The sequence below is a fragment of the Pteropus medius genome, unplaced genomic scaffold, assembly GCF_902729225.1.
Source record: "Pteropus medius unplaced genomic scaffold, Ma_sr-lr_union100, whole genome shotgun sequence".
In the NCBI taxonomy this organism is placed as follows: domain Eukaryota; kingdom Metazoa; phylum Chordata; class Mammalia; order Chiroptera; family Pteropodidae; genus Pteropus; species Pteropus medius.
In genome coordinates, this window is record NW_024344253.1 from 8,055,741 (window position 1) to 8,069,653 (window position 13,913).

Here is a 13,913-nt window from a genome sequence, read left to right on the forward strand (position 1 = left end):
TGGAAACTCAAAGTTGAACTTTTGCCTAGTGCTGACTTTAAATGCCTAAAGAAAATGAATTTTAAAAGAAAATCACTTAGGCTAGTCCTAAATCTCTGTAATCAGATAGATGTCACAGAGATTTTTACTTTCCTTCTCCACTGGTTTCTCTGGGATTACTGATTAATGGACAGTGCAAAGGGCTTTGCCTAGGGTCAAGATGCCAACGTGTGGCGCCAGAGAGTCACCAAGCCCCAAACCAAACACAAGCAGGGGAGTGTCCCGCCATCAACAAAACAAGGAACCATCACGTGCCCAAACAACAGCCTGACCTATTGAGCCATTTTTCGAATCACCTCTTAACACTCTTCCATTGTTCCATGCAGCATAATTGAAGGCTACATTTGAGGACAACAGCTGCTATGAGGTAAAACCACCTGAGGCAGCTGCTAGTTTGGGCTGAAGACATTCTCTAAGGACATGAAAACATATCTAAATGTAGCAGGACATTGACTTGTAGAGAATAAAAAGAATGTTAGGAATTAAATTGGGTAGCTCATTTGGAACACAGACTGCTTATGATAGCAGAAATTCCCTCGGAGAAAATCGCAGCAAATAGATTGCAACCACAAAATGAACATGCCTCTTCCTACAAGTAATTTCATATCTTTAGAGTATCACCTGCCAGGCCAACAAATTTCATTTTCTTTACAGCTTTATAACTCTTCAGAGAGAAGATTTAAAAAACAACACCACTGTTTACGCTATTAAAATTTCAGTGCATATGTGTACTTGTACAATGGGATTAGATGGGAGAAATATCCATATGGTTGTAAAATTATTTTATAAATTATTAACTAGCTCAGGTTTCATCTGAGTAAGAAAATCATAAATTTTTCTCAGCATTTCCTTTTAAAGAGGTAATAAAGTCAGGCTATAAAAGGATTCACAACATCCTCATGGAACAATAGACGAAATCCAGGCAAATAGTTATTGGCAATAACTTGTCTTTCTCCTTAAAGAAGGGAAATTTCAAGAGTAACTTTGCAAACAAAGTAATTTTTATAGAGTGAAGGCAACACTGTACAGTCAAATGTGCATTTGATTGGAAGGTAAAATCCTGGATTCAGGCCCAGTTCTGCCATTTATTAATACATGGAATTGCACAGCTCATCGTGGCAGCATCTCCAAACCTTGAACCTCAATTTCTTTATCAAAAGATGGGATTAAACTAGAAGTTTATAGTTATCACACATGACTGTAGATTTTCAACAAAATACTATAGGGTATATATGTCCAGATTACTAATTCACAGAGTTGATAAATAATGTTAGAATGAGAAGGAATCCGAAAAAGACCTATTTAAGTAGGGACTTTCAATTTATTAAAATGAAAAATAAAAGAAATGGGAATGAAGAAAAGAAGCTACAGAAGAAGGAAGGAAAGGGGGAGAGAAGAAGAAGAGGGAGAGATGAGGAAAAGAAGGAAAGAAAGACGTGAGGGTGTAAGTTAAATTTAGAATACTTTCGAATTTTAATCTAAAAACTAATAACAGAAGTAAATTTATTTTGTTTTTAATACTGTTATAAAAATATTTTAAAATACTGTTTGTAAAATGTGCTTTTTTCAATGATAAGTGTTTTTTTCAAATTAATATTATATTTAAAGCCATAGTATATGTTGTTCTTTGCTCTTAATGCAAGGAAGGTAGTAGATAGGAAAATGGGCCAGTTTTTGTATATAAGATACATAAAATATATGTATTTCATATATTACTGGGAAGACATTTTGAGTTGTGTAATAGCAAAAAGCACTCAGATAAAATAAATTAGAAATGTTGTTTTCTCATTGAACAAGGAAAGGTGTCTATAAGAGAAAGAGACGATAAGGAATCTGATTTTTTAAAATGAAACTTTTTTAATAGTTTTAGATTTACAGAATGTTTCCAAAGATAGTACAGAGGATTGCTATATATCCTGGAGCCAGTTTCTCCTGTTCTTACCATCAACAATATACAACTGTTATATACAACAGTAAAAATAATGTACAATTGACACATTCTAATTAACTTAAATCCGTACTTTATTCAGATATCCTTTGTTTTGACCCAGTGATCTTTTTCTGTCCCAGGATTCCATTCAGGATATTATATTATGCTTAGTCATCACATCTCCCGATTTGAGCCTCTGTAATTCTCAGTTCTCCACAGCTTGGCCTCCCGTCTTCCCACCTACTAGAGTAACTGCAGTCCTGGGTCAGGCCGTATTGAAGCTGCTCTAGTCCAGCGGGTGGACGCCTTTGCCTCCAGTCCCATCATCATGAAGTCAACCGATCCTGTACTCAAGGCTCCTACTGAGGCAGCAAGTCAGCCCCGAAGTAGAGGCTTTCCGTGGGACACTGTTCTAACAACCTTTTATCTGAGCCCGATACTTCTTTGCTTTTGATTTGATCTAGAATAAAATATCTCCTGCTGAACTTTGACTTCTGCACTCATCCCCAATTCACGACCTCCCTTCAGCGTCATGCTCTGAAAAAGTGGTCTTGCCCCCCAAACTACCTTTGTTATGTGCCTCTGATTTTAAATTTGGGTTTCTGCTTTTATCCAATTCAAGATCTTTGTTAAATAACATATCTGGGTCCCCTCAGATAACTAGGAGCTTGTTTTACCCAGGCAAATCCTCTACCAGATATTGGAATCCACCAGCTAAGGCCTTGCTTTCCTGGGACACCTGAATCTCCAGCCGCTGATGATACTGGTATTGTATCATGGATCTCCTCCCAGCCCGGTGCTCTAATACACACACCAGGGACTGCCTAGATGGAGGGAATGATTGCCAGGGCCCCTCGTGGTGCCTGGCTCAGAAGATGTACTCAATTTCCTCTGAGTAAATACCCACGAGCCTAAGTCGGGGCTGTAAGTTTTCACGGAGGTCAGCTTTCACCGAGGACGGAGTGGGCCCTTTATCTGTCAGGCCTCGCTCCTTCCTGCCTGCCCTGCTTCACTGTGAGTCCTTGGCAACGCTCTCCAAATGAAATACTCTTTTAACTGAACAACTCAGCAAAAGGGGGAAACTCAGTCTTTGAAAAAAAAAAAAAACTTAGGAAGATTTGGGGGCTATTTCTTGCCTTTATCTAAGTATGAATTAAATTCTACACTACGTTTTCTGATTTTACTAACCAAAATTAAAATAGCGATTGTCTTTAAGAGGGGTCTTTTCTTGTTTAAAGCTACAGAAGTCATGACTGTCAAATTTGGTCACGGTAAACTGTTGCTTTAGCTCTTTTTATTGGACATGAAATTAATATAATCAAAATTTGAAAATTAAAGTATCTAGGAAAACCAAAAGCATTGGTTATGTACATTTTAAATTCTATTCAATTAGAGATCCTTTAGCAAGAATTTTTATTTTCTTTGAAAAATCTGAATAAGTTTTTTTAATCCAATTTCCAAAATTAGGTCGAGCAGCTAACATAAACCAAAATTTCTATAATGATTTTCTAGAATAGGCTATATTGATAAACACAATCTAGAAGGTGTTTTTCCTAATATTGCAATCACTTTACTTTATAATTAATGTTTATTATCATTTAGTAAATTATCTATTTGTAAATATTGACACCTTTGTATTTAGGTGCTTCTGCAATCTAGACCAAATACTCATTTGTATGATAAATAATAGATAAATGATTAGTGTGCCATTTGCTGTTAATATGACTGATAGAGTCCCCATTGCACTGCTTCTCTGTTCTTATTTTAGCTGATGCAAATGGTGTCTGTCATTGTCTAATGCATACATGCCTGCATAACAATTAATCTTCATGTTTCTTAAATTTGGTCTTTTTGTTTTGTCATTTCACAAGAATAGCGTTTTAAAAATGAAATGGTATAAAATGGAGCTTTAACTCAGGACCTTTTTTGCTGCTACCACTTTATTATATAAAATTGATTGTTTAGAGGCAGAATCTGGGGCTGTTTAGTGGGAAGTGTAAGAGAAGAGAAACTAGAATAAAAGCTTTTTATGGCTGGGTTTACTGGGGTGATGCAAAATGACAGAATGGTGCTTCTTCTTCCTCTGCAAGTTCACATAGCTTATAAAAGGTGACCAGCGCTGAGGCTGAAAATAACAGGAAGACCTCAGGAAGAGTGAAAAGGCCTTTTACCCATCAAACAAATATCCGTGCATCACTTACTCATATTAACATTAAAAGAAATCTAGCATATGCTTGAAAATATCCTTGCTTTATTTCTACCAAGAGCAAGACACAAAAAAAAGGCTTAAATTGAAGATATATTTATATAATATGTAATTATATGTATATTCAATTGTGATAAGAACTATTAAAATTGGAGAAAATATATCCATGACTACAGAATATAAAGGAATATAAAGTACTAAACGAATCCAGTGTCCAGATCTTGGTTTCTAATATTATTCTCCAATAAAAGGAATAAGATTCCTTGGAGAAATGTATCAAATCAACACGTTGTACACTTTAAACTTACGCAATGTTATATGTCAATTATACCTCAATATTTTTTACATTTTTACATTACTATGAAGTTGGGTCTTGCATATGTGAATACAACTTTCTTATGCGTTCCATGGATTAGAGAGATGTAGTGTTTTAAACAGCCCTCGAAATCTGGAAAATTTGAGCTCTACATTTGGACTGTTTGCATTTTCAATTGTGTTTCTAAGTCTCATCATTCTTTGGGAATTTTTTTATGTGTAAAAGGACACATGAGGCATTCTGGGAAAATGAAGTGTCGGTGACACTAAGCCCTGGCAAAGGGTGCCGCTGAGTGCTTTCCTTTTATTTTAACACATATTATCTCACTCATCTCCATGACCTCCTAAAAGGCAGATAAGCAACAGATGTTACTGGTACAAACAATCATCAGATGAAGCGGTGCCATAAAGAGGTGTAGTGGGATGAGGGTAAGTTGATTTACAGACTATGTGGGAGGAGAAGCTTTCAGAGCCAAGGGTAAATCCAGGGTTACAGTATCAGGTAAAAATGTACTTGCTGAACATTCCAGAGAGGACACTCCTCTGCTGCCTCACTTCTGGAGGCTACTCAAGACCAACTCTAGAATGGAACGAAAGTCTGTGGTTCACGTGACTGCTTTAAGAGGTAGAAATGACATGCACAGGAGGAAAACCCAGGAAGAGACCCATGGTAGCCCCTTCTTGTTCCCCTTAGAGACTTCTTAGGCTTTCCCATTTAAAAAGGAGTTACCGTCAGCATAGTCAGGGGGCTGGGGAGTTCTTTATCTCTGGCAAGTCTAAGTTAATTCTCACCTGACTGGGACGGGCATAGAGGAGATTCCTTCCATCTCCACTCTTTTGGAAAAAATAATAAAATATTTCAAGAAAAACAGTTAGACTAGAGAAAAGACATGGAAATGTAGAAATGAATAAAATGTACACCTGAAAAAATGTCAAGACTGTTTCCATGCGTGCTCTCTCTCTCTCTCTCTCTTTATTTATGCCAGTCTGGGTGGGAAAATGTGGCAGTGTACACCTTCTGAGAGAGTTTTTCATTTTTATATAAGCCTGGAATTTTACCTCAGTCACTTCAGGATGTGGGCACTCTTTAAGTGTTATGATTTCAGTTACATACGAAAAGTATAAATTTTCACTTTTGCGTTGAAAAGTATATGAAATGATGTTTGAAAATTGATTAAACAGTCCAGAAGAGTCATTCTAAAAACTGAGTTTACCAAGTGAAATGGCCCATGTGATAGTCATTTCTTTAAAAAGTGTGACGGAATTTCCCCTTTTCACTGAAATTCCCGTGGAAAATGCCATTTCTCAATGCAGAAGAGACTGAAGACCTCTTTTGGATTTCCTCACAGACAGAGGTTGTTGAACTTCAACTGGAGCTCAGCCAGGCCTTTTCGTAAGCTATTCCTTAACTAGTAAGTCATTTGGGGCATCAGGTGGCTCATTCATTGACACTCTGAACTGAGTTCCTCTTCAGTATGCTCCAAGCCCAGATTTTTATGATGACTCAAATATTAGCTCCATGGTCCTGCTGTGGCCCAAATCTGAGGTATTCCATGTAGCACTAGCAAGATCTCGCATGGCAGTTTAACATCCCTTGTCCCCTCATCATCACTTTCTGAATCCAGTTTAATAATATGTAAAATACCAAGATGTGTTTCAGTTGGTAAAACTGAAAGACAATACTTTTTACTGTAAAGCCAATGCTTGATAAAAACCCAAGCTTCCGCATATCTTTACTTATTTTTCTACTACCATCTACTACTACTCAAACTTTTCTTAGACTAATATTTTCGGATTGACATAAAGTGGTAGACTATAAACTCTCATTTTCAATAAGAATGCATTAAAACTAATAAAAGAAATGAGAGTGCCACAGAGAAATGGTTGATTCCAAGACTGAGACAAAAAAGAAAGTGCAAGATAAATCTGTAATATTTTGTGGTACCAGAAAATAAATAGACTCTCAAAAGTGATGAGAATATGTCAAGAGGATACAGGAATTAATGTCTTGACCTCATGGGGAATTCAATTGTTTATCTGATTGAAGGTATCTTCTTTTCAAGGGTCAACTTTGTTAAGAAATCTTTGTGGAAAACATGAAACTTAAGGAACTTTTCTGTTATCATTTGAAAAACAAAAGATCGAACAAACAATTGCATGTACCCAAATTACCAAAAAAATTGCAGTAGACCAATTCTTTTGAAATCATAATATTTGGAGGCACCAATTATACATGACATGGTTCAATAAAAGACATTCATACATTTAAAAATATTTGTTTTAAAAAACAATATTTTCTTACTCAATCTATATCCCTAGTTATTTTTTCTGTAAGCTGCCCACAGGTCAAAGGATAAAATTGTTATGCAGAAAAGTAATAAAGGGCAATTTCAGAAAACTTAGAAAGGCTCAAAATTCAATAAAAATCTCTATCTGCCCATCCACTCTAATATCCCTGTGAGGATCCAATAGGCCAAACAAAAATCAGCACTAGACAAAGAAAATTAGCAAGCATAAAATAAATGTATAATAAATTCATTGAAAAAAATGTAATTTTTCTGAAGGAGAGAAGAGGTACTGAACAAACAGGTTTTACACTGATCAAATTGAAGAATTCAACATGCAACAGCACCCTGTTCACATAGAAAGAAGAGATCTGTGTTCCATATCTTTTAAACCAAAGCATTCATATATTTCTTAAAACGTAAAAAGAGAAGTCCATAATTATTAAATTACTATGTATTAATAGTTAATTTAATGAACACGGATGACAAGCCCTAAATTCTATAAAACTTAATCAGAAACATTTTTTAAAGTATCTTAATATAGTTTTCTATGAAATTCAGGATTTTATTCTGTCTCATCTCCAAGTACTCTTTCATATTGTCTAAATATAAATATAGGTTTTTAAAAATATTATTAATTTACAAATATGATAGAAAAAATAAAGATACTCATTCCAATGATTTCAAGAATGTGACTAACACATCAAGTTTTGTTTATATTTTTTATGTTTACAAATAAGAAACTTCATTATGGCAGGCTTATATATATGTCATATATATCAGCGGTCTTCAACATTTTTGGCACCAGGGAACGGTGATCCTATGAGAATCTAATGCCTGATGATCTGAGCTGGAGTTGAGGCAGTGATGCTAGTGCTGGAGAGCGGCTGTAAAAACAGAGGAAGCTTCGCTCACTCACCTGCCACTCACCTCTTGCTGTATAGCTTGGTTCCTAACAGGCTACGAACCGGTACTGGTCCGAAGCCCAGGGTTGAGGACCCCTGATATATATGATAAGCTTATATATATATATGTGTGTGTGTGTGTGTGTGTGTGTGTACATACATACATACACACATATGTATATATGTATATGTCATATATGTGATAGACATATATATGATACGGTAAGCATGTATCTATGACAAATTTCCACCTTTAATTATAGAAATGAAGCACAGTGTCACATAATTTTGCATTGAAAGCACTAGGGAGATTGGCTATTCCTCTACCATATATTGTCACACTTATCATATATTTTGACATTCTATTTTGTCTGAATTAGGTACAATTTTCACCTGGAATGAAGAAGCAGATGTTTTTCGTGTAAATGATATTATTCATCAAATATGACAAAAGTTATCTTATGCTAAGTTTGGTCATAGAATAGCAGAGAAAGCAGGTATGAGTAAAGGAAAAAGCTATGGTAAAGAAAAGAGGCCCTATTAATAATTTAAAACTTCTCATGAGACCTTAGGAATTTAAGTAGATTAGACAGTGAACTAAAATGGGCCACTATCTGCCTTAAGTCAGGGCATCCAACTATAACTACTCACCATCAAAATACAACTCATTAGTCAGGATAGAAACTGGTAAATGCAGGAAGTAACATCCAAATACCATGATCATATTTGAATTCTCTCTTTGTGCTGGTTTAAAATTTTTTATTTAAAATTATAGATAATTGTGATTGACATATAATATATTCTTAATATATATTGGCTTACCTTTTGTGAAATAGGAAATATAGGAATAACATAGCCACTAGCCAGCTTGTATACCCTTGATCTTTAGTTTCTTTATGTTAAATTTATACAATGAGAACCTTTTAATGCTAAGATATCTACAGTACTCCACAGTACAAACCATTGCAATTTTTATACACTAAAACCTAGTAACACAGTACAATTCTCAAGTGTGACTGAAAAGCATCTTGACAGGTTGTTTGTCTTTTCATAAGACAATTCAACTTGATAGGCATAAGTCATTGTGTAATAGGCTATCGCAAGATGAATTAGATGTAGTTTCTCCTCTTAGAGAGAAACTTCTTGAGAATAATATCAAACATTTATTAAGCACTTCTTTTATTCCATGTCCTGCACTAAATCACTTCCTTTTATTACATGCTTACAGCAACCTGATGCTTAAAGTCATTGGCATCACAAAGTGGAAAAACAACTCAGAAAGTCAAAGAAGATGACAATGTCATGCTTTATACAACCAATAGGTAATAGAACAGCAACGCCAGACTCTAAATGCTTCACCCCAAAGCACTGTGTCTTTTTTCAAGAGAGTGGATTACTTCAAGGCAGAAAGTGATAAGTACTAAGTGGCTCCTCCAGCAAAATGCTCAGGAGTCCATGAGAAAAAAGAAGACGTCTTCATTTTTTAAGTGGCATTTGATTTGTAATTGTAATATAAGTGAAGTGATATCAAAATAGCCCCATGCAAAAACACGAGTCAAAGTGGCTGTAACAATATGTAATGTGTCTGCCATCATGGGTCAAGGATGAAAACAAGATCCACTCGAGAATGAAACAGATAGTATCTGGGGGAACTGGATTGAGTGTCTAATAGCCAAGAAGTTTGGGGACATGATGCAAAATTCTAGATGTAGTGATTGCGCGCTGCCCCTTCCCCTCCCCACTTCTGAGTCTAGCAAGGAAGTAGTTCTAAACCACACTTAAAACCAGTTAGTGGAGGATCTACTGCTGTTTAACATCTGGTTAGTCAGAACTATACCTCTTTGCTTTTGTAAATGCTTTTGCCTTGCTTAGAATTTCCCTTCTCTTTAGTCGTGTGCCTTAATCCTATCCACCCAATACAAACCATGCTTGCTCCATGAGGTTTTTTCCTATGTCACCTTCTTCTGCCCAGATCTTTCTTATGTAAATCTCCATGCTTTCTCTATATATAGATTTTAGGTTTTCAGAAAAGTTGAAAAGACATTACAGAGAATTCCTTTATGCCCCTCACTCAGAAGATTTACTCTTAAATGAGAATGGCATATTTGTCTAAACTAAGAGATTAACCAAGGTATAATACTATTAACTAAATTACAGATTTCATTCAGATTTCACTGGTTTTTCCACTAAGATCCTTTTCTGTTTGAGGATCTAATTCAGAATTCCACATTGCATTTAGTAACCACACTTTTTAAACCTTATTATTTGTGACTCATTCATTACTCTTTACTTTGCATTTGAGTAGACATTTGTCCATCTACTAAACTTGCAGTCACCCTGAAGACAGCGTTCATGACAGGTCAGATTCATTCTGTTACCCTGAAGTGACTTGCACTAATTATGTGCTTAGTAAATATTTTTAAAGTTTTTATATATAAAATAAATCATAAAAGAAGCATCAGTTTTTTCACATCCTCCTGGATTTTCTTCACCCTTGTTGGCCCTTCTTGTGCTAGTTGCTCTTCAATTCACCAACTTCTTGATGTTTACAAGCCCAGGCCTCAGACTTTGGGCCACTTCTCTTTTCCTTGTCTGCCATGGGTGAGAGGGAAGTGATCTCATCCAGTCTTGCAGCATTAAATACTTCCAATATGCTAGTGATTCTAAAATTTTATCTCCTGTCTAGATCTCTCTCCTAAAATCTAGGCGTATCTAGCAACTGCCTTCATGACTTCTAAATGTTTATGTCTAGCTGGTGTCTTACAAGTAACACATCCCAAATGGAGCTGCTGCTCTTCTTCCTCATCTCAGGCCTGCTGCTCCAGCGTTTATCTTTGTCTCAGTAAAAACAGCTCTGTTTACTCAGGTCAAACACCTGTGAATCTCCATCTCACTTTCTCTTGTACTCCGTATCCAGCCTCTCAGGAAACACTGTTTCAGAAAAGTTTAATTTTTTGCATGATTGGCCCAAAGTTCAAGAAGATGTAAATACCAAGACCAGGGCAAAATGGGAGCCCCCACATCTGGGGAAATATCTATGACGTGAGTGATTTAAACTGAGGGGTCATGAAACATGGAGAATAGGTACATGGCTCCAATAAGCAGAAGGCCTGATGAACAGAGATCTCAATCTTTTCTATATATCCTCTTATTCAATCATTTATTCAACAATGACCCAGTCATAGGCACAGCAAACAACAACGGAATGAAAAAATGTGTTTCACGCTTTCGTGTTTTTCACATTTTAGCAACAGAAGATAGACAATATATAAGTTAAAAAATAGAAAAACAAGAATTTTCCAAATAAAGATAAATGAGATGAAAAAAATAAAGCAAGATCAAATAATAGTACGTAAGAAAGCTAGGGAAGGTCACTCTGAGAAAGCAAGGCTTGAGCTGAGCCATGAAGATTAAAGCGAGAGCTTTTCAGATAGAGGGAAACAGCAAATGCAAAAATAAAATAATAAAAGAAAATGACTTAGAATGTTATAGGAAAATGAATAAGACCAGTGTGGCTATGGAATAGTAGAAGGGCATAATAGGAGATGAAATCAGTCAGAAAGGCAGGGGCCAGATTGCAAAAGTCTTCCCATGCCCTGGAAAAAGGCATCTATGTTTTATTCTAAGGGCAATGGAACGATGGAGTGTATGCAAGGATTGTATTTTAGTTTAGTCATATTTTGCAACTTGAGCTGAACATCTTAATGGTAACTAGCATATCTGACCAAGAATAATAAAAGATAATTAATGATAGTTCTATTTCCCTTGCTTCAAGAGAGCATTTAGTCTCAACGGAATCTTATCTTAATCCTTGTATCAGAAAAAAGGATTAGAACCCAAGAATGCCATTCTTTATTGATGGTACTCACCATTTGGTAATGAAATTGCTGTTTCAGGCTAATTTTAATTTTGTTATTATTGGCAAATAAAAACTCAATACATATTTCTTAAAGCTATGTATGAAAGTAGCTAGGTAGCTTTGGAAAAATAAATCACACTTTTTTCTCCTACTAAGAGGTTAAAACATACTATGGAAGTCAGGACAATGTGACTTAGATGTCTGCTCTGAACTGGTGGCCGCATATAGCCTGCCTAAACTGCTCGTTGGCTTCTCCCCCAGCCCCACCAATCTCTCTCCCCATTAATCTCCTAATGAAAGTTACATCTATAAAGCTGAAGTACCAAACTGTGCTTGTCACAAATTTGAATCCTGGGAGAAAAGAAACCTGGGAGGCATGTCTGCATAGCACAATTATTTTGCTGCTGCTTTAAAAATGCTGCTTTGAATTACTAAGATTCAATACCCTAGTTTTCTCTTCAGTTTGTAATTACCATTAGAATCCTATCAATCACAAAATTTAGCCAATTATGCTACCAAGTGTTATGTTAAAAAAAAAAATTACAGATGGCAATCTACTTTGCAAATCTCTTCTATAAAAATAAAATAATTCATTAAGTTGGTTTGCTGGCCACAAAAAAATAAAGCAAAGGAGTTTGGGGTTTGGTTCTTATTTAGCATTGGTCAGTTGCACACAAGAAAACTGGCAGGAGAAAATGCAGTACTTTCCATTTTGTGAAGGATGCCAAATAGAGTCAATTTATTGTCAGAATAACCTTGAAAATGTTCTTCTAATTTTCAGCAGATATGGTTTTGCTGAAAAGTTTTTGGCCTTTAATTAGAGACTTTTATTTAAATATCCTTTCTTGCTTCTTTTTAGAAGTTACAATCTTTTTTAAAAATTAAAGTATAGAGATCGCTTCTTGGACTTTTGGCTAAGATCAAATGTAAAGTATGGTTGACATACGATATTATATTAGTTTCAGGTGTACAACATAGTGATTCAACATTTATTTCCCTTATAATGTGGTCACCACAAAAAGTCTAGTAACCATCTGTTATGGTACTAAGTTATTCTGATATTATTGACTATACTCCCTGTGCTATATACTACATCCCCACGACTTATTTATTTTATAATTGGCAGTCTGCACTTCTTAATCCCCTTCCCCTTCTCCTCCTATCTCCCCATCTCTCCTCTCTGGCAACCATAACTTTGTTCTCTGTATTCATGAGTCTGTTTCTGTTTTGTTTGTTTGTTTCGTTTTGTTTTGTTTTTTAGATTCCATATATGAGGGGAATCATACAGTATCTGCCCTTCTCTGTCTAACTTATTTTACTTAGCATAATATCCTTGAGATCCATCCATGTTGTCACAGATGGCAAGATTTTATTCCTTTTTTATTTTTGAGTGTATGTATATGTATATATGTATATATATCACTTCTTTATCTGTTCATCTATTAGTGGACATCTAGGTTGCTTTCATATCTTGGCTATTGTTAATAATACTTCAATGAACATTGGGGGTCTTTGCATCATTATTTACAATAGCTGGGATTACAGGCCTTTTGATAGAATGATATAAATCTTGGTTTCTACTATAGATCAGCATATTCTGAGTAACTCAATTCTATAAAGGATCTGACTCAGAAGGAAGAATAAAAAGACAACACACTTGTCGTTTGGAATGCCCATTTAAACGTCACCATCCACATCTCTACAAGTTTTCTTCTAGAAGCTCATTCCTCCTTTTAATCCAAAATTGTTCTTCAAAAGATTCAAAAAGGGTAAATGAATGGAACAAACTGTATGAAAGAGAAGTATGTAGAAGACTTGGAACATCTGGGTCATATAGGACCATATTTAACCAATATGTTGTTGAAAGTTGTGTGTGTGTGAACATGTGCATGTGGGCATGCGAATATTGCAATTTCATGCACTTATCAATTACTATCCTTGAAGTAATAAAATTTTCTATGTGCAAATTCATTACTGAATGACTGGACATTTAGAATTTTAACAGTAATCTTTAACTAAATGCATTTAAGTATTACTTATGTACCAACCTACACATCGAATTTAATAATTTCAACCATCATAGGTCATTTAATTAATGCTCCTTGAGCAATGTGCATCATATTCTATACATTGTAGTATGTATGTTATAGCACATGCTTCCAACCACTTATTCTATGTCACGTGAAAGGAACATTTCAGGTTGAGGTTTCCAGTCATAGTATAAGGAAATCTTAAAGGAATACCAAAAGCATTATTTATTTTTCAAAAGCCAAACTGAAGTTTGTGAAGGAAAAATAAGTCAGCCTTTAATGGATGGAACAGAGAGTGGAAACATCTGACTGAACAGTAGGAAACTTTGTACTGTTTTGAATGC